Genomic DNA, 22000 nt, shown 5'->3' on the forward strand with positions numbered 1-22000 from the left:
GGGGACAAGCAAAAAATGAATGGAATATAAGACAACTGTCCAAAGTATTAGAAAAACAATAAATGAAACTACAGATATGCTTTATAATATGACATTAGAAGAGAGAGCAGTCAGATTAATGAAACTCAGAATAGAATGGTCCTCAATATAATTTTGGCTGAGCGTGGAGGTGTGTTCAAAATCGTGCAATCAGCGTGCTGCATATTCGTAAGCGACTCCTCCCCCACAATATTTGAAGCAATCAAGAAATTGCATGTTCTAAGTTCTGACATTCATGTTCCCACAGGCAGCTGGAATCTGAAAATAGGTTTATGGTTTTGGGAATTATTGCGATCATGGAATGGAAACTAATTGCAATTTTGATCACGATACTTGGAATCCTTATGTTCTGCTGTTGTTGCATACAATGTCTGCCAATCCTCTGCTCCCAGGTTGCAAATGAACCTGCTCACGCTATAAAATTTAAACATCTGCATGTAGTAACTGAAGGTGCACAACAGGAAAATGAAACAATCAAAGAATTAATGGCGATCAATATTTCTGATGATGATTATAGTAGTATGGGTAGTTCAGAATTAGACACATGGTCAGACGAGGATGCAATGTATGGTTGATGCTCTTGGCTTACGGCCAAAAGGAGGGTTTGTTAGTCCAGAAACAACCCTATCGTATGCATAGTACATATATTATGTTGGCCTGAAATCATTCGAATCATGCTCGATACATCACCAGCATGGAATCGTCGATGTATTAAGGATAACCAGAGAGTGACCATTTTGTGAAATATCCACTATTTGCTGTTTCCTTTCTGTAAAAACCGACTTTGCAAAATGTATTCCATACTTCGAGCTCCTGCACGGTACAAGGCCACTGCCTGAATGATGAAAGGCCAACACAGACAGGATTGCCAGACGAAACAGAAATACATTGTTTTCCTCCCTCACTATATCATTGAAGGCGAGCAGAAACAGCATTTAATCAGCGGCCCAGGTGCCAGCGTGTCTTGCCCGTCTTGCAAATTCTGTAGCAATAGGCCACTGAAGCATGAATTATATTCTCTCTAGCGGTACTCTTTCGAAGAGCTTGGTATTTTATGTCTTTGAACTGTCTGACCTTTGGTACATGAATAGAAATTCACAGATAACATGCTAAAGAATGTCTCTCTCCTATGAACATGATGTCCTTGCTGTACTAAGAGCTCTGTGTTCTCCATAACAAAGAACTGTCTCTGCTACTGTTGCTAGAATAAGTATATTTAGACTGAGTAAGCACTTTTCATAAGGTGTCATAATTGTCACAATTGTCAATCATCATACCCTAGCCTGAAAGATACATTATGGGCGGTTTGAATTGCCTCAGATAAAAAGATTGTATGTACTGTATAAATATTGCTGCTTGAGCGTTGCTCGCTCTCTTGTGTCTCATGAAGTCTGGGTAGACACATTGCGAGACGTTAGACCCCAGTCGGCCGACTGAGAATTCTTTGCGAATAAACAAGACTTGTTTGGAAAAATGAACCTTGTGTCTGTCGTGTCACTAGCATATGGTGATTGTGCCTTAGTTTCCATATGCCTAGCAATACCACAGCCTTCTCTTGTATCAACAGATGGGGTACAAGATTATGACTCCTGAACGTTACAACGGAAGAGATGTACACCTTGCCAGAAGTACAACTATTGTCCCTCAGAGTCTCTCACATGAGAGGCTCTCCAAACATTCAGATCGACAAATTGAGCAGGATATGTTCTGCATCTCATGAAATGACACTAAACCTATGGATGGATGTGCTTGCCTACCAGAGCAAAAGACTACCTCTTCTGCACAGCATATCCTCACCCATAGCTATGGGGAATGGGTTCTCCTTCTGTAACCTGGCCACCAGGTCACCTGTATGACTTTACGCGTATTCCTTTTATCCCAAAGGTCATCTGGAAATTGAAAATAGAGAAGGTAGAACTAATCCTCATAGCCACACTGTGGCTCACATTATCCCAATACTTGTCTAGCTATCCCAGGCACCTCATTGGATACTTCCATGCTCCCCAAGTTATGTGCTAAATCGTCCCACTTCCTCTTCATAGATAAAATGGGACTGGACAGCATGGAGATTGAAATTCTATGCTGGTGGTTGTTAGGTAGCCCTAGGGACTTGTTCATCTACATTTAACAATCAAATAATCCATCTACATTGATGACTTATTACAAGCATGGGGGCTCCTTTGAGTCATGTTGTTCCCCTACATAGATATCCCTGGTATCCTGTGACCGAATGGTCATTCACAGTTTCCGGCAGGATGAATTTTCCTTGGGTTTGGCTACCTTCTACCTTAGAGATCAGTGAGCTGCCTTTAATGACCTTTGAGTTGTCCGACAGAAGGGGAGGGGACCTTTGTGCCAGCAGATTTATTTCTAGCTTTTTCAACTCTCGATATAAGGCTAAGTACTATAACACTGCTTGGAAATGTCCTGTGCTTTTATCAGCATACCAAACCATACCTTTGAACCTATCACAATTTCTAATGTTAAGCTCCCTTTCTATTTTCCAGGGCATAACCTGATTGTTTGGGAGATCTTGTATTTTGTTTGGGAGATCTTGTATTTCTACAATATTCCTCCTTCCCCTGGTGTCTATAGAGGAGGCAGACATTCTGTGCCATCAACCTCTTGTAAAACTAAACTAATTTCCAAGTTTATCATGTATCAGGATCTTCTACTGCCACCATTGCTTACCTCACCTTCAGCTCCACAGGAGAAAGTGTACCAAACTTTATATGTAAGGACAGTCCTGTAGGTATACTTATACAGAAGTGGTGTATTTATGGGGCATTAAAGTCTGTTTACTACATTTCAACCTGTCCAATAAGGTGAAAAAAGACACATTGTCACATCTGTCAGTGGATTAGAGAAAACATCTGCATGATGTACATGGTTCAGGATATTCCCATGCCATCATGTATCCCTTCAAGATTAACTGGACACATTGTAGCTTCCTCCACTGAGTTCTATGAGATGACCTGTCCCAAAATTTGTAGGGTGGCTACTCTGTCCCCCCACCCCTCCCCCCAGTCCCTATCCACCTTGATTTGTCACTGCCATCTTCAGGTAGACAACAAGTCATTATGCATACTTGAAAGGAGTCTTTGAGTCTGTTCCTAAATAATGGGAATTTTAATGTATTGATTTCAAAACAATCAATTGTGTGTGGTAGCATTACATCTGGTGTCTTTATGGTAAATAGGGGGGGAGCAATGAGGTGATACTCCTCAAAATTAAGTACTATGAAGAGGAAGAGGGTCATAGAGGTAATGCCTTGATAATGGTCATGTCTTGGTAATGGTTTTCTAAGAAACGAGCTGGGGGTAGATTTCTGTCTTCAGCTGGGGCCTCCCTCTTGAACAGCCTCCCTGCCACTCTAAAACTTGAGGAGAACCATCTCCGGTTCTGGAAGCACCTCAAGACCTTCCTCTTTTCTTCTGCCTTTGCTCCCCCTCTTCCCTGCTGATCTGTTCTCTCATGGCACCGTGCACCTGGCCACCCTCTGTCTTTTGGGCCCAGGTACCTGCTCATCCTGCCACCCTCCCGCACTGCCTCCGGGCCACCCTTTGCACTGGGGTCTGTACCCATACAGCCCCCCCTTTTTCTTCCTGCACTTATCAGACCTTCCCTGTCTGCTGCCTTAAACCTAGCACTTGCAAATTGCTGGCTGCATTACCACTGTCTGTTGCCTTTATTATTTATTTATAGTTATTTATCTGTTTCTCCTCTGCTTCGCACTTTCCACCTCTCCCCCCTTCCATGCACTTTTCCCCTCCCCCCTTGCCCATGCACTTGCGCATGCTCAATGCCACTGGGCCTAGTAATATCGTTGTTTTGTTCTCCCCTGTTCCACTCCCTTGCCTTGTCACGCTCAGAAACACTTGTGTGCGAGCGCGATAGAAATAAACATATGACATGTGTGGAATAGGTTCTTACAGTAAGTAACCTAGGCATTTGTTCACCTTCACTTAAACACGAAAACATCTAGTGATGAACCTAGACCCAGCCCTCTCTCTGTACAACCACTAACACACGTATTGCCTATCAATCTATGTTGGTTTGCTATCTGTGACCCCATCAGGGGTGGCTTTTACATAATGGGTGATGGGGCATTTACCCACCCATTTTGGATGAGTTGCAGCCAAGCCAGCCCAGTAAAAACATTTACTGTGCCATGACATGTTTTACTCCCTATTTATGACAAAACAAGCATGTTAAGTTTGATTATATGGCTAGATTGGCATTTTGGTGCAGCCAGTTTAGCCATGTCTTACTGTGGCATTGCATTGTTACTGGGTATCTATGATAAGGCAAACCTATGTGTTATTACGCGTTGGACTTGTTTTTGTTTTGTGGCATGGCATTTTTAATGGAAAAACCAACAGGAGTGTGTTATATGTGCAGTACTGGCAGATATTGGCAGGGCTAGCTTGGACATGTTTTCTTTTATTATCATTACTGACATTATGCACAAAGAAAACATGTGTATGTCCATACATGGGAAAACTGGTATGTATAGTTGCAGCCAGAATGGGAATGTATGGGTACAGTGTTGTGTCTTGTCTTTCCCTGCACCCTGCCCTGTATGCATGGAACTCTGTGAGTGACTGACATGGAATGCTGTGTGTGAGAATGCTTGGTTCTGAATGGTTCCGTGAATGTCAGTTGAGGTTTGGAGTGCAAAGATTTTAGAGTGCATCGATTTTAGATATGTTTTCCCATTTTCCTTTACAGGTTGGACTTTAATGCTATATAGTTAATTAGGAAATGGACCTCCTACGTTCAGGGCGCAGATAATACACCTATTTAAAAAAAAAAAAAAGGTTTCTTCTTAAACGTTGGGCTTTATTAATGGATAGTTAGATAGGAGACGAACTCCCTAAGAGTGAGTCTGCACTGAATGTAGCTATGATAATTGCTGTTTTTATAGGCTGGAGTTTGTGTTTTGCTAAGGAAAATGTATTTTGTTTAGAAGTTGAATTTCAAATGCATGTTTATTTAAAGGAGTAAGCGAAGTACTGTCAAGCATCTGGTGAAATGGGATGTGTTTTTGTGTTTGGAAGTATTTGTGCTGAATGAGCTGGGGGAGTGCTTAGGTTCCTTCATTGAGGTGGCTGAAGTTGTTGAAGGTGATCTTTCTGAACAGGAGTTTTTAAGTATCTGTACACTGAGTGCTTGGGTACTTCATCAGTGGGTATCCGGTGACGGGATTACTTGGAGTACCCTGCTGTGTTGGTAAAGGCTCACATTCTATAGTGGGCAGCCATTGAGTTGCAAGTGGAATGGTAGATGTGGGATTTGGAGCCTGAATTGTGTTTGTGAGGTGAGCTGGAAGTCTGTCTTTGTTGAATGGTTTTCCTGTGGTATCCTTCCTTCAGTTGCTTGGTCTTTATCCCTTACAGTTAGGTAATTGGGAGAGACATTGTATATGAAGTATTGTCCCAATGGGTGAGGACGGTTTTAAGGTTTTGTGTGTGGGTGCGTTGTTGGATGGTTTGGCATGAGAAATTGCGGGAGTTACATGTGATGGATTGCTCATTGGATATGCTTAACTCCCCAGTAGTTATGTGCCTGACCAAGTTGGGTTTTCGGGTCACGTGTCTGGTTGTGATGAGAGGAAAATAGTTGTGGTTTTGCAATGGGTGTTTTTCTCGCACTCAGTACAAAGAGAGAGGGGCACTGTTGGAGTGAGGTGTGGGGGTCTCGTTCCTACTCATTAGAAAAGGAGAGAGGTTTTGTTTAGTGGACTGATGGTTTTTCCTGCTGTTGGGTCTCTCTTTTACTTGATACAAAAAGAGTGGGGTGCTGTATAGTAATTGGGTGTTGATTGCGTTTGTTGGGGAGACTCATATGTGAAATTGATGGAAGCACATGTGTTGTGCTGCATGAGAATGTATGTCTGTTGCTTCTTGGGTGTCTCTTGTGTTGTTAGGGGGAAGATGTGTTGCGTCTTGTCTTTCCCTGCTCCTTGCCCTGTATGCATGGAACACTTGACTGACATGGAATGCTGTGGGTGAGAAAGTTTTGTTCTGAATGGTTCTGTGAATGTCAGTTGAGAGTATGGGTTGACTGAGAGAGGATGCAGTGGATGTCTATCCAGGTGACTTACCTTATGTGGCCTAATGTTATCCCTGTACCCTTTACCTGGAGCTGGAACTTAGTAAAGAGGTTTACTGTTCCCACCACATTGTCATACTTGGCCAGAAACCCGACTTAACATACATCTAGCATTAAAATGTTTTTTATGTTGGCATTTATTGTGGCGATAGGCTTCCTGAAAATGTGTTTGGAAATGCTCCTGTGAACTGTTGGTGTCTTGCGTCCATTGGATTTTTTTTTCATGTTTTTTCCTACAAAACGGATTGGATACTGTCTAACTTTTCCCCCCAATGTCGGCTGTATCATGCACAATTCAACCAATTTTTCAAAAAATGTTCTCCGGGGGAGAACCCTTCCAAACGATGCTTGGCTGATTTGGGCTCCCTCGCCTATTTCAGTTTGTCACTCATAGCTGTGCAAACATTTACACCACTCCAATTAAAAAATTCACCAGCTGCTGTGTGTGTGTGTGTTTTTATGTGTGTGTGTTTGTGTGTGTGTGTGCGCGTGTCTGTCTGCTTGTCTGGCCACTATTATAGGGCCTCATAATAAGTTGGGCAGTGCGGGTTAAATGCAGCGGTATTACCGTATACCGCTAAGTTAAAACAATGCCAACTATGAGGTGGGCGGAAAATTGGAGGATTCATCTCCAGGTATGAGCTGGAGGTAAATATGCCGACTTTCTGGCCATTTCCAATGGAATTACTGCAGCTGAATTACCTCTGCTGTAATTCCACCAATAAAATGTATCATTGAGTCCTATGGACTAAAAGAAAATGGTGATTTACATCATCAAGGCCACTTGTACTTCAGCAATAATGCCGCCGCATCAAGTGGCAGCAACAGTAATACAGTTTAGTGGTATCTGGGTGGATTTACTGCCCAGATACCACCAAACCCGTAATGAGGCGCATGTGAGTTGTTGATGTGTGAATGTGTACCTGTGTGTGTATGTGCATCTGAATGTCTGTAAGACTGTACTATGGCAGGTGTGTCTGTGTGCATCAAAACGTGTATGTGTGTTGGTCTGACAAATTACAACACGATAGACTATGGCCAACAAGCCTTTATGCCACCTACTTGCAAAGTGGTTGTATGAGCATGTGATTTCAAGTTATAATGGTGATTGCAGATCATAAAAACATTTGGCCAAACAGAGGAGAAACAGAGCACATGGCCAATGCATTTTAGATAGCAATGTACCTCAAATCAACAAAATGTGTACAACGTCTCAGGTGATCAATCAATATAGATACTGAAGGCAGCAACAGTATCGAGGCGTATCAATCAGGAAGTTCTTTTTGCTCTGACATATTGTCATTGTGAGGGCTTCTTTATCTTGCCCAGTACTGTTGCTGCTGACTCATATAGCTACCACAACACTCTTTCTGCAGTTAGCAACTGTTATTAGTATTATTAATATGATGATGATGATGATTATTATTATTATTATTATTATTATTATTATTATTATTATTATTATTATTATTATTATTATTTTTATATTATTGACTGTGGACCTAGCTTCGAGAATCAACAGAGTGCTTACAGAGGTATACACCAACACAGATACATAACGGAGCACCTTACAGAGGTGTAGAACATTACAGGTGCATAAAAGAGCACTTTTCAGAAGAAACAACTGAACAGATATGCAGCAGGGGGTATGATAGAGAGGGGCACAGAAGAGGCGTACAGCTGTATTGGGTGGCGGGGTGGATAGGGGCGGGTGGCGTCTATTGAGTGAGGTGGCACGAGGGGTGACATGATGGCCAAGTGTTGAGGAGGAGAGACTCCTTGAAGAGGTGGCTCTTGAGTTATTTTCTGAATTGTAGGAGCGTTGAAGCGAGTCTGATTTTGACAGGGGGAGGTTCCATAGTCTGGGGTGTCGGCAGAGAAGGCTTATTGTCTGGTCCTTTCCTTTTTGCAGCAGCGGATTTCAAGTCTGCATGCGTCCTGGCTTCTGACGGTGCACTGTCGGCGGGAGAGGTTGAGTTCTCTGCGAGGTAGCTGGGTGACTTCAGGGTGACGGATATATAGATGATGCAGCAAGACTTGGAGGTGATTTGTGCATGTATTGGGAGCCAGTGAAGGTCGATAAATGACAGGTCGATATGGACTATGCTTACTCTGGTCTGTCACACTCAGGTTGTATCCTGATGTTGCAATGTTATGCAGAGACAAGGGTTCGATTTTAGATTCTAGGTCAGTAAATGGCTGAAGACTAAAGGATATTTTGGCTATGTACAGCATTAGGAGCCAGGGAGTGGTGCCAGCCAATCGGGAGTCTACGTACCCCAGCTTGCACCCATGGTATAAGCCTCTGCCCTCTGGAACCTCTGCACCAGTCCCCTGTTCTGACATTTATTTGACCTCCAGGGTATGATCACCTCCGTCCCCTCTCAATTACTTTTTCCCTCCCCCCCTTGATCCACTTGCCAGTGTTTCCACTGTCTCATTCGCACACTCCCACCTGATGGGGTAACCACCAGCAACATAGAAAGGGTCCCGGTGTCCTTTTCTGTGTTGTTTTGTGGCCATCTATTTGTTTTTTTTTTTAATTCAAGCTGACTTGCTCTGTCTGCTCACACCCAATTTCTTTTCAAACAAAGATATATTAACACACCAGCGGGAGCCCCCGGTTGCTTATTGCGTTAAGCACCTAGCAGGAAGTGCAAGCTTAGCCGTTAATGCCCTTAATCCCTCGCAAATACCAGTCATCCCTGTTAACCAACTGCAATAGATTAGACGACTCCGAAAAGTATACATTTTAAGTACAACAGACACATAATTGAAATGTGTATTCGTAATAATCAACGTCTTGAATGAAACACTCTTAACAACCAACACTATTATCCAAAATTCTTAGTATTTCTAAAGTTCAAGGTGGACACAGTCAGCCCAACAGGATTTTTGTCAGTGGCTGGCAAACAACACACATCTCTTTTTAGACGGCCTATTAACCTTATAGACAGCAGCACATGGATAAAATGAATGGCATTGCCAGACTTCTAAGCAGATACAAATGGCTGTTCTCGAGAATGACTCCTTAATTTAGGACAGGACAGCCAGAATGTCATATTATAATAAATTGAGATATGCTACATCCTTTAATTATGCAGCAACAGAACTCACTGTAAATGATTTCGAATTGGCAACTATAAAGATGGAAATTGGATTTTATGAGAATGAAAGACAATGTAATAATATTGCATGACCTTATAACGCTTCCTTGTAACTCTCCCCAGTTACAGCAAATGTGTGATTGGGTTGTTTCTATGGCAGCTTGGTTGCATTTCCCATGTATGCTTCGAGTTGCTCGGGAAACCAACCCGGTGAACATTTTCTGCGTTGACTACGCAGGAATTTGCCTAATGTGATGAAAATCAAGGCAAGTGTTCCTTCACGGTGCTGGACTCCACACGTAGGTTGGCAAATTAGCTGTCAGAAAAAACATGTTGAGTCACAGAATAAAGATTCAATATCTTGGATTAGTTTAAATTGTCCGCCATTCGATGCCACCCACGAGGGCCTTTAAGTGACAGGGAAATATACGCACTGAAAATGCCAAAGTAACTCCCTTTTATGAGTATGGACTTAATGATAGAAAGAGGTAGCACTTCAGTTGCCGCAGGTTTTCACTGATGGTCTGATTACTAGTTGCTGATCTTGCACACTATACACAGCATGCCAAATAGAAACCCAATCTGCATGCAGAATCACATGTCAAAGCATTTATCACTTGATGATGAGCTTAAAGGCATGGTCTAGTAAAAATGTTTATTGTCCCTACGGGTCGGCCATGTTTTTTTAAGCCTAAGTGGCTCGATTTTAGAAAACTTTCCTATGGACCTTACCCGGGTTTTCGTCCATTAAACGCACACGAAAACAGGCACCAGGGAGCTGCCATTTTGTGATAATCCTATCACTTGCCGCATCGCCCTGGCTGACCTACTTCTGCAGCACTAAATCAATTCCCCCGCCGCTGAGCCTGACATTATCCAAACATTCATATTCCCCGCCTCTCTCCGTGACGTTACTGTGCTGCGTAGGCAAACACGCCCAGTTGTCTTCTAAGCGACTCCACACAGAACCCGGAAACCAACACAGACCATCTCACAACACAGCGCGCCACAATTCGGAATATGAAACTGTACTTTAAAATCAAACAGCAACACGGTACATTTGGTAAAGTACATTTATTTGACATTAAATGTTTAGAGAATATTCAGCAATTGCCATATGAACTCCGAAAGCCATTTATTTTCTTTTATCTAAAAAAACCTAAATATGACATCAAAGAGAATGTGGGGTTAATGGTTTATGCAACACTGACGGGTATTACATGGAGAGTGTTCTATACAAGTTATAACTACTGGAATTTGCAACACTCGCTTTCTAGAGCAGGTATGACAGGATGTGGGAGAGACCTCTTCCTGCAGGAGAAGTTGAGTTAATTTAATCAAGAGGATCCACTGGGAGTTACTACTGCACGCACCAAAATTTGTAATGTGACATGTATGCAGGGATGTCATTTCACCAAAATGCCTGGGGTAGCGGAAGTGACATCACACGACCCTTGACCCCCTGATGACATCAAAGGAAGTGATGTACTTTGACCCCACCCCAAAGTGATATCGCGGGTAGCGATGGAACGCAACATTTCACCCGTTGACGGTGATGAAGTGGCATCACATAGCATTGTACACTACGAAAAATATAGTTAGGATATCACTATGTGATGTACATTCATACAAGAATGTACAACACATAGCCATATATATCATTAAGATCAGTGTGTATAGGCCCATATTACCAAATTACTGTGTATGCAAGCAGACGTCCATGACCAAATGATAATGATGTGTTATCATATAGCACTTACGCTTAAGCGCTTTATATAGAAAAATATACACCCAATGTCACCCAACCTGTTGGTACTCATTTATCCACCTCAGAAGGATGAACGGCTGAGTGAGGCGGTTAAGAACAGACTAAATCAGTGACTCACCCCTGAAGTGTGCCTGAAATAAACATTTAATGAGTCCAGCAATTATTGTATAGAATTCCAAAAAGACACATTATTTGGTATTCCTATTCTTTCTTATTTAGGGTCAGTGCTGAAAGTGTTAGACTTGTGGTATTCCTGTTCTTATTTTTCTTCTTTTTTTTAAGGGGCCTGAACACGAAAGCCAGCCACCCCAGAAGTAAAGAGCCACAGCCCAGGAGCTTGCATTACTAGCAAAAAAAATTAAAAAAAATAATCTTCTTTTGGTTTTTTTTAGAGGTCGCAAGGGAGACCACAGATGTCGCAGTGCGACCCCTGGCGACCCCAAAATGACGTCCCTGCGTGTATGTTGCATTAATGGAAAGGAAGAAGTGGTGTGGATTGCAAAGATAGCTGGCAACCCTGCAGAAGAGTGGAAATCTGTTTAACATGGCATAATTAGTGATCTGCTCTCCCAATAAAAACATAGAATGGAATGGTGGTGCTTAATGATCGACTGATGTAGTTTATACATGCGGGCACTTTCGGTGGCAACGGGGAGTCGTTAATGAGTGTGAGCTGAAGTATCTCTGTTACTACAAAGATCAGGCCTTCCCTCAGTGCCCTGTCTGCCAATGAGCCAATTTACCCATTTCGAGGAGGTCCACGTGCATTGTTTGATTTGTTTCTTTGTACTTAGTTGCTTTGATGCCTGTGTTGTTGCTCTATGCAGTGGCAGATATTCATGGTTAGCGGACGTTTGGTCCCACCTTTACCGAATTCCCAGCTCATAGAAGAGGCTAATTAATGACACTAGGGGTGAGCGGAAACCAAGATGAAGATTCCTAATGATAGTCCGCCCATGTCAAACAAACGATGAAAAGGCTGACCCTGGTGGAATGCATGGACTGCATGCTATGGTGCTGCTTCATCTTTAAGCCTGCTGGCATCTCACAACAACTCTACTCGCCCGTAATGAGGCACTTGCCTGGCAGTGGTGAGAGGAGTGTGTCATGAAGCTTAGCAGGATAAAAAACAAGAAAATAAGGAATTAAACTAAGTGTATTCAGCATGGCTACACTCAAGTGTTAAATAAAGCAAATGCAATAATACCAAACAAACACTTCCTCCCAGCAATTTTCGTATGACACTAACAAGAATACTCCATGGGGAAATTGCTCTGCAGAACTTCTCTTTAATTCAAGCAACTCAGGCACTGAGATTTTTAATCCAGGAGTCCCTTTGAAGGGGTTCTTGTTACTTTCCACTAATGCAAATGTAGCCCAATAATTAAATAACTTTGCTTCATAGTTTAACCAAAATGAAAACATCTGAGATTTTAGTCCTCTTCCATAAAGTCTCAAGGTTTATAATGCTTACTCGGTAGATCCCTTTGGGGGATCGTCTCCCTTTCTCGCCCCTCACAGTCTCACGTTAAGGTGTTTGCAAACATCATTCATGGTTTTCTGGTAAAATTGTTCCCATTTCTCACCCTATATTCTTGGGAATCATCTTTCAGGGTTTGGGACCCCACATGTGCTTGCACTTTAAGCTTTGACAGTGATGTTGCACACGGGTGGGCAATGTCAGGCTAAACCTAAAAGCATCCAATAGGAGGCTTACCACCAGTGCTTGCAAAGAGGCTGAATTGTGGTACATACTTGTCCATCCTGCCATGGCTGTGGTCCCCAACATCCTGCCACCATCGACACCTTAGTGATTGTGAACAATCGCATATAAAAAGGGGGCCCTTCTTATCCTTTTCTTTTTTTTGCCACAGCACCCCTTTTTCTCGTCCTCATGAAGATCTGCAATGCCCAAACTCATACTTGTACCTCCACCCATCCTTTGTTTACTCCTGTCTGGCTTGTAACAGACATGGTTCTTCTTCAGTCTCACTTTGTCAGCCTCTCCACAGCGGTTTCACCTCTCCACCTTCTCTGTGTCTTCATCCTCACATATGTTTCATTCACCCCTGTTCTCATCCTATTACACTCTCTCTATCCACCTCTCTCTTGATGTGTCCTTCCTCTGTTCTTTTCTACCTCTCATCTTCTCCTGAACCTTTACCTCCTGCTCAATCCCTTAACCCTCCTTGTTCGCCATATCCTCCTCTGTCTCCAAAACCCCTTGTTGTTCTATGTCCAGAGGCTGCTTGCCTTCCTCATTTCCTCATTGCTAAGTCATTATCCAGATATGATACTGTCATCAAATAAATCTCCATGGGGGTCATGCGGCTGAGAGATCATCGTGTTTTTGCCTGCTCTCACTGCGACCGCTCATGTTGTCCGCACTGCCACACATCCTTTCCCCTTCTGTTCTGTCATGTACCAGTATACTTACTTTCTTCTTGCCTTGAACTCCTACTCTCTGCCCTCACCCCCATTCCAGGTCTGGGTCCACACTTCACTCATGTCTTGCAGTGAGAGCATCCCCTGCACTATATCCTCACCCTCTATTTTGTCACCCACTTCCTCATTACCTCACTGTATTTGTAGAATGATGACCCCACACACCCCGTTCCTTCCCTACCCAAGCCAGCCCCACACCACCCTTCCCTTAACCTTTCGGTTTAGCTGCCAAGTCTCTCCTTTCCAGCAACAGTCTTTCTCCCTGACCTCATTGTTCCCACGAACCCCAGGCATTGTAAACTGAGTGATAATAATTTGACAGACCATCCCTCTGTTGGTAGTCTTATGGGTGAGTGAACTCTCCTACCATACTCTTAGATACCATGAGGAATCACTCCTTATGGAATAGTTTGTGGCTTTGTATGCAATACTTACTTCCTTGTTCCTACCAATGGCGCCAGTCCCACACTCCTCAGCACGTTCTGGACTCAAGGGGAGTTTTGGCCTAGTTGTTTTGAGGAACACTCATTTCCCTTCTGGGAACGTGTGCTTTGGAGCATCTCACTGTCGCTTCTCCCCTGCACTGGACGCTCCACAATCCTTCTCCACTGCCCTTCTTGATACTCCTCTTGATTGCCTTCCCTTTCCTTCTGTGCTCTAGCACCTTGAAGCGTCTTTGTGCTAGATGGAATTACTAATAAAATGTCTCAGACCAAATAACCGCACAGACTCAAATAAGATGGTAAAATACTGCTTTTATCTCAATAAAGGAAAGCAGGGTTAATCGCCATTCATCAAACTGATTTATGCAGGATCACAATGTATTCTTGATTATACTTAGTTTATATAATGCTAGATGCGTCATCTGTGATGTCATCCTACATGGCATATTACAAAAACCTATTGAGGGGTGGGATTGGATTAGGGGAACATGTCTACATATAGAATGCATGAGTGTTAGTCTCTGATTGGTGGCCCCTTGCCTGTAGGACACACCCTGAGCTACTTCTAAATATGTATAATACTGATTACAACAGAGAATATGCCAACAGAATAATACTTTGCAATATTGTTTTTCCAATTAGTGTAGACCTCATGCCAGTGTCCTCGGTTTAAAGGTATATCGTCTCTCATATACTAAGCGTGGTACAGGAATATTTCAAGGATTCATGCGCATGTTCCTTGTTGTGGTTCTTTGTCTGTCATTCTAATGGGATGGTGTTAAGGGGGTGTATACCAGAGGAAAGGTGTTCACCTGTTCCTTTACACTTTTGCCCATCGTTCCTCCTGGTTCTTCTTCTTCTACCCCTCATTCCTCTCCTGCTTCCTCTGCCGCTTCCTCAGTAACTGCCATTCTCCTGCCACTTCCGCCATTTGGTTTGCCCTGCTTCCACTGCATCATCTGGCTTCATCCTTGCTGAAATGTCTGCTACTTCTGAGATATTCTGCTTCAATATCAGATAGATATTCCCCCTGTCAGAGGTTTTCCCTAATACAGGACGGCTCTATAGGGATCACTCGGTACTCTGGTGGTGTAACCTACAGAGGGCCAGGTAGCTTCTGATCAGGGACAGCCATACCTCTTCAGCTCCAGACTCACCCATAGGAGCAAGGTAAGGCCAAACCCTATCAGTTTGAGACGTCCACCTTCTACCCTCGATATGGATCCTGCTCATTCTCAGCAACGGCTATAAGCAGTCCAGTGCTTGTCTTCCGAGGTCCAAAGCTTGAAGTTAAAAAAAAAACCCTACGCCAAAGTGTGGGTCATATAGAACCCATTCCCATGGAAACATCCATGGTTTGTTCCTCTTTGAAGAAATTTGAGGGCAATCTGAAGCATCTATGTGAATTCCTTATCGCTTGTACTATACACTTTACCTTTTGACCTGCACATATCTCACAAAATGCAGGTAGGATTCATGATTTTGAATATGACAAAGAATGCCATTATTGGACCAGTACCAATGTTTTGTAGACGAACTGTAAAATATGTTGGATCACCCTGACCTGTCATATACTGTCCAAGAATCCTTACTGGACATCACTGAAGGATCGAACGGCATTCTGCCGTATATTTCTAGATTCAGACAATTGGCAACAGAGTCTGGGTGACCAGAAAACACTCCATTTGATTTGTTTCAGAGGCATCTGAACGAAGAGCTAAAAGATGAACTTGCAAAAATACCACAACCACCTACCTTATCCACTTTAATTACAGTGGTCCTCCAGTTGGACTTTTGTCTACAAGGCCGTAAAGCCGAAAGATGAAGACCTTTTACGGGATATGTCAAACAAGCTCCCCTTATTGGATTACCCCAACCACCCAGCAATACATCCGATTCTGAACCCATGCAGATAAGTGAGGCTTGTGGTCCAATCTCTGAATATGAAAGAAGATGATGTGTTTTAGGTCTGTGTATGTATTGCAGCTCTAAGGAACACTTAGTGTGTGAGTGTCCAATAGCTCCACCGCAAATGTCAGGAAATGCCTTCTCCAGACCAGTAATAGGGTACATGCTCGGGAGTCATCTAATAGCCCTATTTCATTTCTAAACTCTGCCATCAGAAACAATACCCCACTTGTACTCTACTAGTATTAGAGGTCACATTCATTCTACAAACCGTGAGAACCATCATGACTGATGTTTGTGGATTTTGGAGCTACTGGGCTGTTCATGGATAAGGAGTGGGCAGTGTCTCATGGGCTGCCCAGATACGATAAACCTGCTAGTCAACCGGTAGAAAGAATTGATGGACCTCCCTGTCCTCTGCACCAGTTACAGAGCAGACTGAGTTCATCGCTATGAAGATTAATAACCATCATGAACACCCAGTTTTGACCTGATTAAAATGGCACACTTTCTGGTGGTTTTAGGGATGCCGTGGTTACATAACCACAACCCCTACATATACTGGACAGCAAGAACACTGTTTTTGGAATCAACGTATTGGATCCAACATTGATTTGTTATGTAGCACCACAAAGTGGTGAGAGGCCTGAAGGAGTAAAAGATTATCTTAACATGCCCACTTTAGTCCACATCTCTTGTGCTCCAAAGGAATATCAGTCTTGTCAGTCCTTATTTCTTGAATCAGGGATACAGATCCTTACCTCCTCTTCACCCCGAGGATTGTTCTGTTGAATTCATCCCATATGCTACCATGCTCTTTGGCAAGCTACACCTATTGTCTCTACCAGAAAAGGAAGCACTATTAACTTATTTTTTGGAAAACATAAAAAATGGGCTGATCACAGAATTAAAATCATCCGTGGGTGCCCCTTTATTCATCATACTAAAACAGTATAACTGTGAGCTTTGCCCTTGCTTGGATTATTGTAAACTCAATCAAATAACCAAGAAGGATAAATATCCATTACCTTTAATGCAGGATATGTTGGAAGCAGTCCAAGGTTTGAAAATATTCACAAAATTGGATTTACGTCAAGCTTACTATCTCATCAGAATTGAAAATGGCCTTTTGAACTCCATATGGTCACTTTGAATACTGTGTCATGCCGTTCGAACTTTCCAATTCCCCAGCTATCTTTCAATGCTTCATAGATCACATATTTTCTGATCTCTTATATCATACTTTAGTGGTTTACTTGGACGCCATTTTAGTGTATTCCAGGAAAACAGAAGAGCATATAGACCATGCACGAACAATCTTTCAATGATTGATGGATCATACATTGGTGGTGATGCCAGGAAAATGCTTGTTCCAAGTCATCACTGTGCTCTATTTGGGATACATACATTCACTGGAGTGAATTGCAATGGACCCATGGAAAATCAGTGCCATATTGTAGTGGCCCTCACCCAAGACCATGAAGGATATACAACATTTTCTTGGCCTAGGAAAATGTTATCATAAATTTGTAGCCCAGAATTCCCACAAGATACAGCCCCTAGCCCACCTACTTTCCAAAGGTGTGATGTTTCAATGGTCTACTACTACAGAGACAGTCTTACAGCTCCTGAAGAGATAATTTACTACGGCCTCTGTTTTGATTCAACCTGATAACCCTCCACCTATCCTAGTGAACACTGATGCTCCAGATTGGGCGACCAGAGCTATGTTGATGAAACCAATGAGGAATACTCAGTGGCCTTTGTGTCAAAATCACTGTCTAACAGTGAACACAATTATTCTGTACTCAGAAAAGAAGTGCTCACCATCAAACATGCTTGCTCAGAGTTACGTCACCATTTGATGGGTACTGTCTGCCCTGTAGTAATACACACTGACCATGGGAACCTACAATAGCTCCAGAGTTTTGAATGCAGAAAAGTCAGAAAGGCCTGTTGGTCCCTATTCTTCTCAGCATGCATGGCAGCACTTTAAAAATGAGGAAATGCTGAGAAAGGATAGTCACGAAGGATATTAGTGCCCATGACTGCTTTGGTAAGTACGAGGAGTGGAAAGATGCCACCCGTCCATGGGACTTTGGGTTCTGAGTCTATGTACAGCATTATGACATCTCCAAACGCAATGTATATATATGTTTAGATAATTTGCCGAGCACAGAGACTATTTTGCTGTTTCAATATACCCAACTAACAGGACACATTACAATAAATGGATCAGCTTCCATTTTAAGCTTAGCAAGGACTACTTTGGTACTACCTGTATCATTTGGATCCCTTAACTTTCAATGGACTACAAGTTTATTTTTGCTTTTTTCCACACAACATTGAACATACTCAGGAACATATTATGTTAACTTGGAGTAAGACACACCATTTACACATATAGCAAATTCATAGGTCCTATTTAACCATTCAGGAGCCCCCTTCCCACAGTAAGACATAATCTGGATATAATCCTTTCTAAGCAATAGGACAATGAGAGTTTTCTCACCCTCAGCAGAAGCAGACCCCATCCCCATTACGTGTGGAGTACCTCAGGGCTCATGTGTATCGCCCACAATGTATACAATATTCACCAAGCCCCTTTTCAATGATCTGGATTATTTCGCTGTCACTACCATTAATTAGGCAGATGACACCCAGATTCTCATACCACTTACTGGGGATTATGATAAGGATTTGGCCTTGTTAAATAGAATATACTCATCATCCAGGCATGGATGGCAGTAAATGTTCTATGCCTGAATGATGACAAAACTGAACTCATCATTTTGGGCATTACACCTAATCTCCTAAAACTTGGTCACAAATACACCTCCTTTAATATTGACGGTAACACCATCAAGGTAACCAAAGAGGTAAAAACACAAGGCTTTTACCTGGATTCTAGTTTGACGTTTGCCAAACAGGTTAATTCCATGGCCTCGGCCACGGCCTATACTTGTAAATTGATTAAAGCAGGCAAACAATTCCTATCTAAAAATTGTTGCACCACTCTAGCCAGAGCTCTAATCATGTCCAAATTGGACTATTGTAACACCCTATATCTAGGCGCCAATAAATACATTGTCAGAAAAATCCAGACTCTTCAGAACAATGCGCTTAGAGCAGCACTGAGCATAGCCAGGAATGAGCACATCTCTGAAATAAGGAGACAGAATAACTGCTCTAAATAAGTGATAAAATCCTTCTAAAAACGGCCCCTCTCACTCACAAGTGTCAAAACAGCATGGCACCCCGCTATCTCATAGAGAGAATTAATAGAAAATCTTCCAACCGACCTACTGGAGCTGCTAATACTAACTGTCTGCTGGTACCTAGGTTTAAAACAACTAAAGTGAGAGGTTGCAGCTTTCCTGTCAAAGCTGCTCAGCTCTGGAACTCCCTACCCCTCTCCTGAGGGTGGACCAACCATATCCTCTCTTCAGACACAACCTCATCAATTGGCTCAAAGAAAATGACCATAGCCTATGTCCTACTATCCTTATTTGTTGCACTGTAAATAAACAACTGACATTATTGTTGTAACCATGTAACTCAAGCTGAGAATATTCTTGTACTCTGCGCCCTTATACCCTTGGGTCTGGTGTGCATTATAAATAAATAAAAAACAAACAAATAGAATAAGCCATTGCACACGATTGAGGTTGGTAGCGTGTGATAAACCCCATGGCCCCTACTGATTCCCATCACGGTCTTATAAGTATAATCTAATAACAATGGTTGAACTGATATTGACTTCCAGAATTAAGGAAAATAACCTGTTTTATTTGGGACTTAACTAACCGAGTAGTATTGTCAAAAAGGTTTAGGTGTTTCATGGTTTTCTCACCTTGATGCTTCAAGAAATCTTCTTTCTGCAATGTTTTCTAAGTCTCTTCCTTTGGTTTTTCCCTCTTACTCCTGCATATTTTGTTTTCTTTTTGTGCACGTTGTGGCTGCTATGTGATTTATTCTTACTGATGCATGGTTTTTTAAAACCATGTTTGCTTATTTTGTACTTATTTGGGCTCTACATGATCGATACTGCAGCCTTGAGAAAGACCCTACTGGTTGAAACAAGTGTTGGCTGTCACTCATTATTGTTTATTGCTCAAGAAAGATCAATAAATCATCCAATTTGTCTATAAATGAAGAGTTAGTCCTTTTAATATTTTGGAAATAAGCCATAGTAATGGGATTGAATCTGATTTATCATTGTACATAGATTGATTTAGTGCTCTAAACTCACATGATCTTGTTGATGCAAAATTACACTTTAATTGCATTGGTAGTCGGAATGGGTACAAAAAGGGAGCACCCTACCAAATGGGCGTGGGTCTATTTGAGTACCTAACTGCCTTATGTGTAAATCCATCCTCCACAGAGTTGTAAATTCTAAAGGATAGTGATAATTGTGCAAACAAAGGAACTTTGAAGGTTGCAGGCTGAAGGCTATAGGCAGTAGGCAGATGCCGCCCCAATTCCAAAGTACCACTAATCACGTGAGGGTGTCATATAGGGGGGAAATAATCACAACAGTATCATAGACAATGAGTGCTTGACATTACAACAGAAGGGTAAGCGGCGGGCAACAAACATTAATTACGGCGAAAGCATATACAGATGTGCACAACAATGACAGATGAGACCAGGAGGGTATCATAGTAATAACTGGTCAATGAGCACACGTGTAATTACAAACAGAGTAACTTTCAAATAGGGTTGTTGCTGAGGGAGGAGAGTACAGAGGAAGAGTCATCCGATTCAGTGGATATAGATGCGAGTCAGGAAAAGAATCGGGGCCTTACATCTCTAGGACTGGTTGTGGGGGCAGTCGAAATGCCGATACCTCTTCTGTGTCGGAGGCCCAGGTAACGGAAGATAGCCACTGTGCATGTGTAGGCACCCAGGGGTGGAGCCAACACAATAGGATACATTGCACATCAAGTAACATACATAGACCAGCAAGCCTAAGGGAGTTGCGGTCGAGAACGGGAAAGTCATGAAAGAGGCAATTTAATGGGGAAGGGACAAACTCATGGTCTAGGATAGATGAGATTGTGGAGCAGACATCCGACCAGAATTGGGTAAGGGAACGGCATGCCCAGATCATGTGGATATAGGTTGCGTCTTCCGACCTACATCTGGGGCAGCAGTCTGAATGGTCTAGGAACATTCGATGTAATCAAATTGGTGTCTGGTGGTATTTATGTAGAACTTTAAATTGAATTAACTTAAATCAGTAACCTCCAGTTCCAGATCCCCGGTCCAGGATTGTCTGAGTGCATGAAACGTGGGGGAAATTTCAGATTGTAGTAAAGAATACAATCTGGAGATTTTCCCTCTAGTATTCGTGGTGTTCATTATTTTGGCCAAAATTGGATTGTCAGGGCGTATAACGGGTAAACTGAGGTACCTCTGCTTAAGGATTTGACGAAGGGCTGAGAACTGGAGCCAGACAGGCGACTTCCGCTGTAGGATTATCGGCAGATCCATCCATTCGATGAAGTGGTCCTGGTCAAAAACATCTGTGATGACTTCAAAGCCCGCCTCCGCCCAGTTTCGCGTCTCTGACCAGGGAAAACAGGGGACCCCGGAAAGGAAGATTCAGAGAGGTAGGCAGCTATGTTTCCATAATCTAGCGAGTGCCTTAAATGTGACGCCAACTGTAACAAGAGGATTACTATTGAAGTTGGTGGAGGCAAGCGCTAAGGGGTGGATATCGCAATCCCCTACCACCTGACATTCAAATCACAAGTGCAACGAGTGATTCGTGGTAGCAAACCAATCTGATACAAATTGTTCTTGGGCCACCAGCCAATATTTCTCAAAATCGGGGGCACTAAAGCCACCAAATTCCACAGGGGTAGCTAGGGTATTGTATTTGAGGCGGACTGCTCCGGAGTGCCATAGTAATTCATTAGGTATGCGGTTCAAGGATCGAAAAAAATTATCTGCCCAGCCACAGGTGAAGATTGAGAAAACGATAAAGAAGTTGAGAGAGCACCACCATTTTTAAGATGCCAAGTTTACCCGCAAGAGATAATGGAAGTCTAGCCCAACTCTTGCACTTCCTCATAAGTGTGGTCAAATACTTCAGGTAATTGGCCTCATGTACTCTGTCTCGCGTGCGATCCACAACTGCTACAAGATATGTGATTTCCGATTGTGAC

The sequence above is a fragment of the Ambystoma mexicanum genome, chromosome 4p (assembly GCF_040938575.1).
Source record: "Ambystoma mexicanum isolate Mex_15411 chromosome 4p, UKY_AmexF1_1, whole genome shotgun sequence".
Lineage (NCBI taxonomy): Eukaryota > Metazoa > Chordata > Amphibia > Caudata > Ambystomatidae > Ambystoma > Ambystoma mexicanum.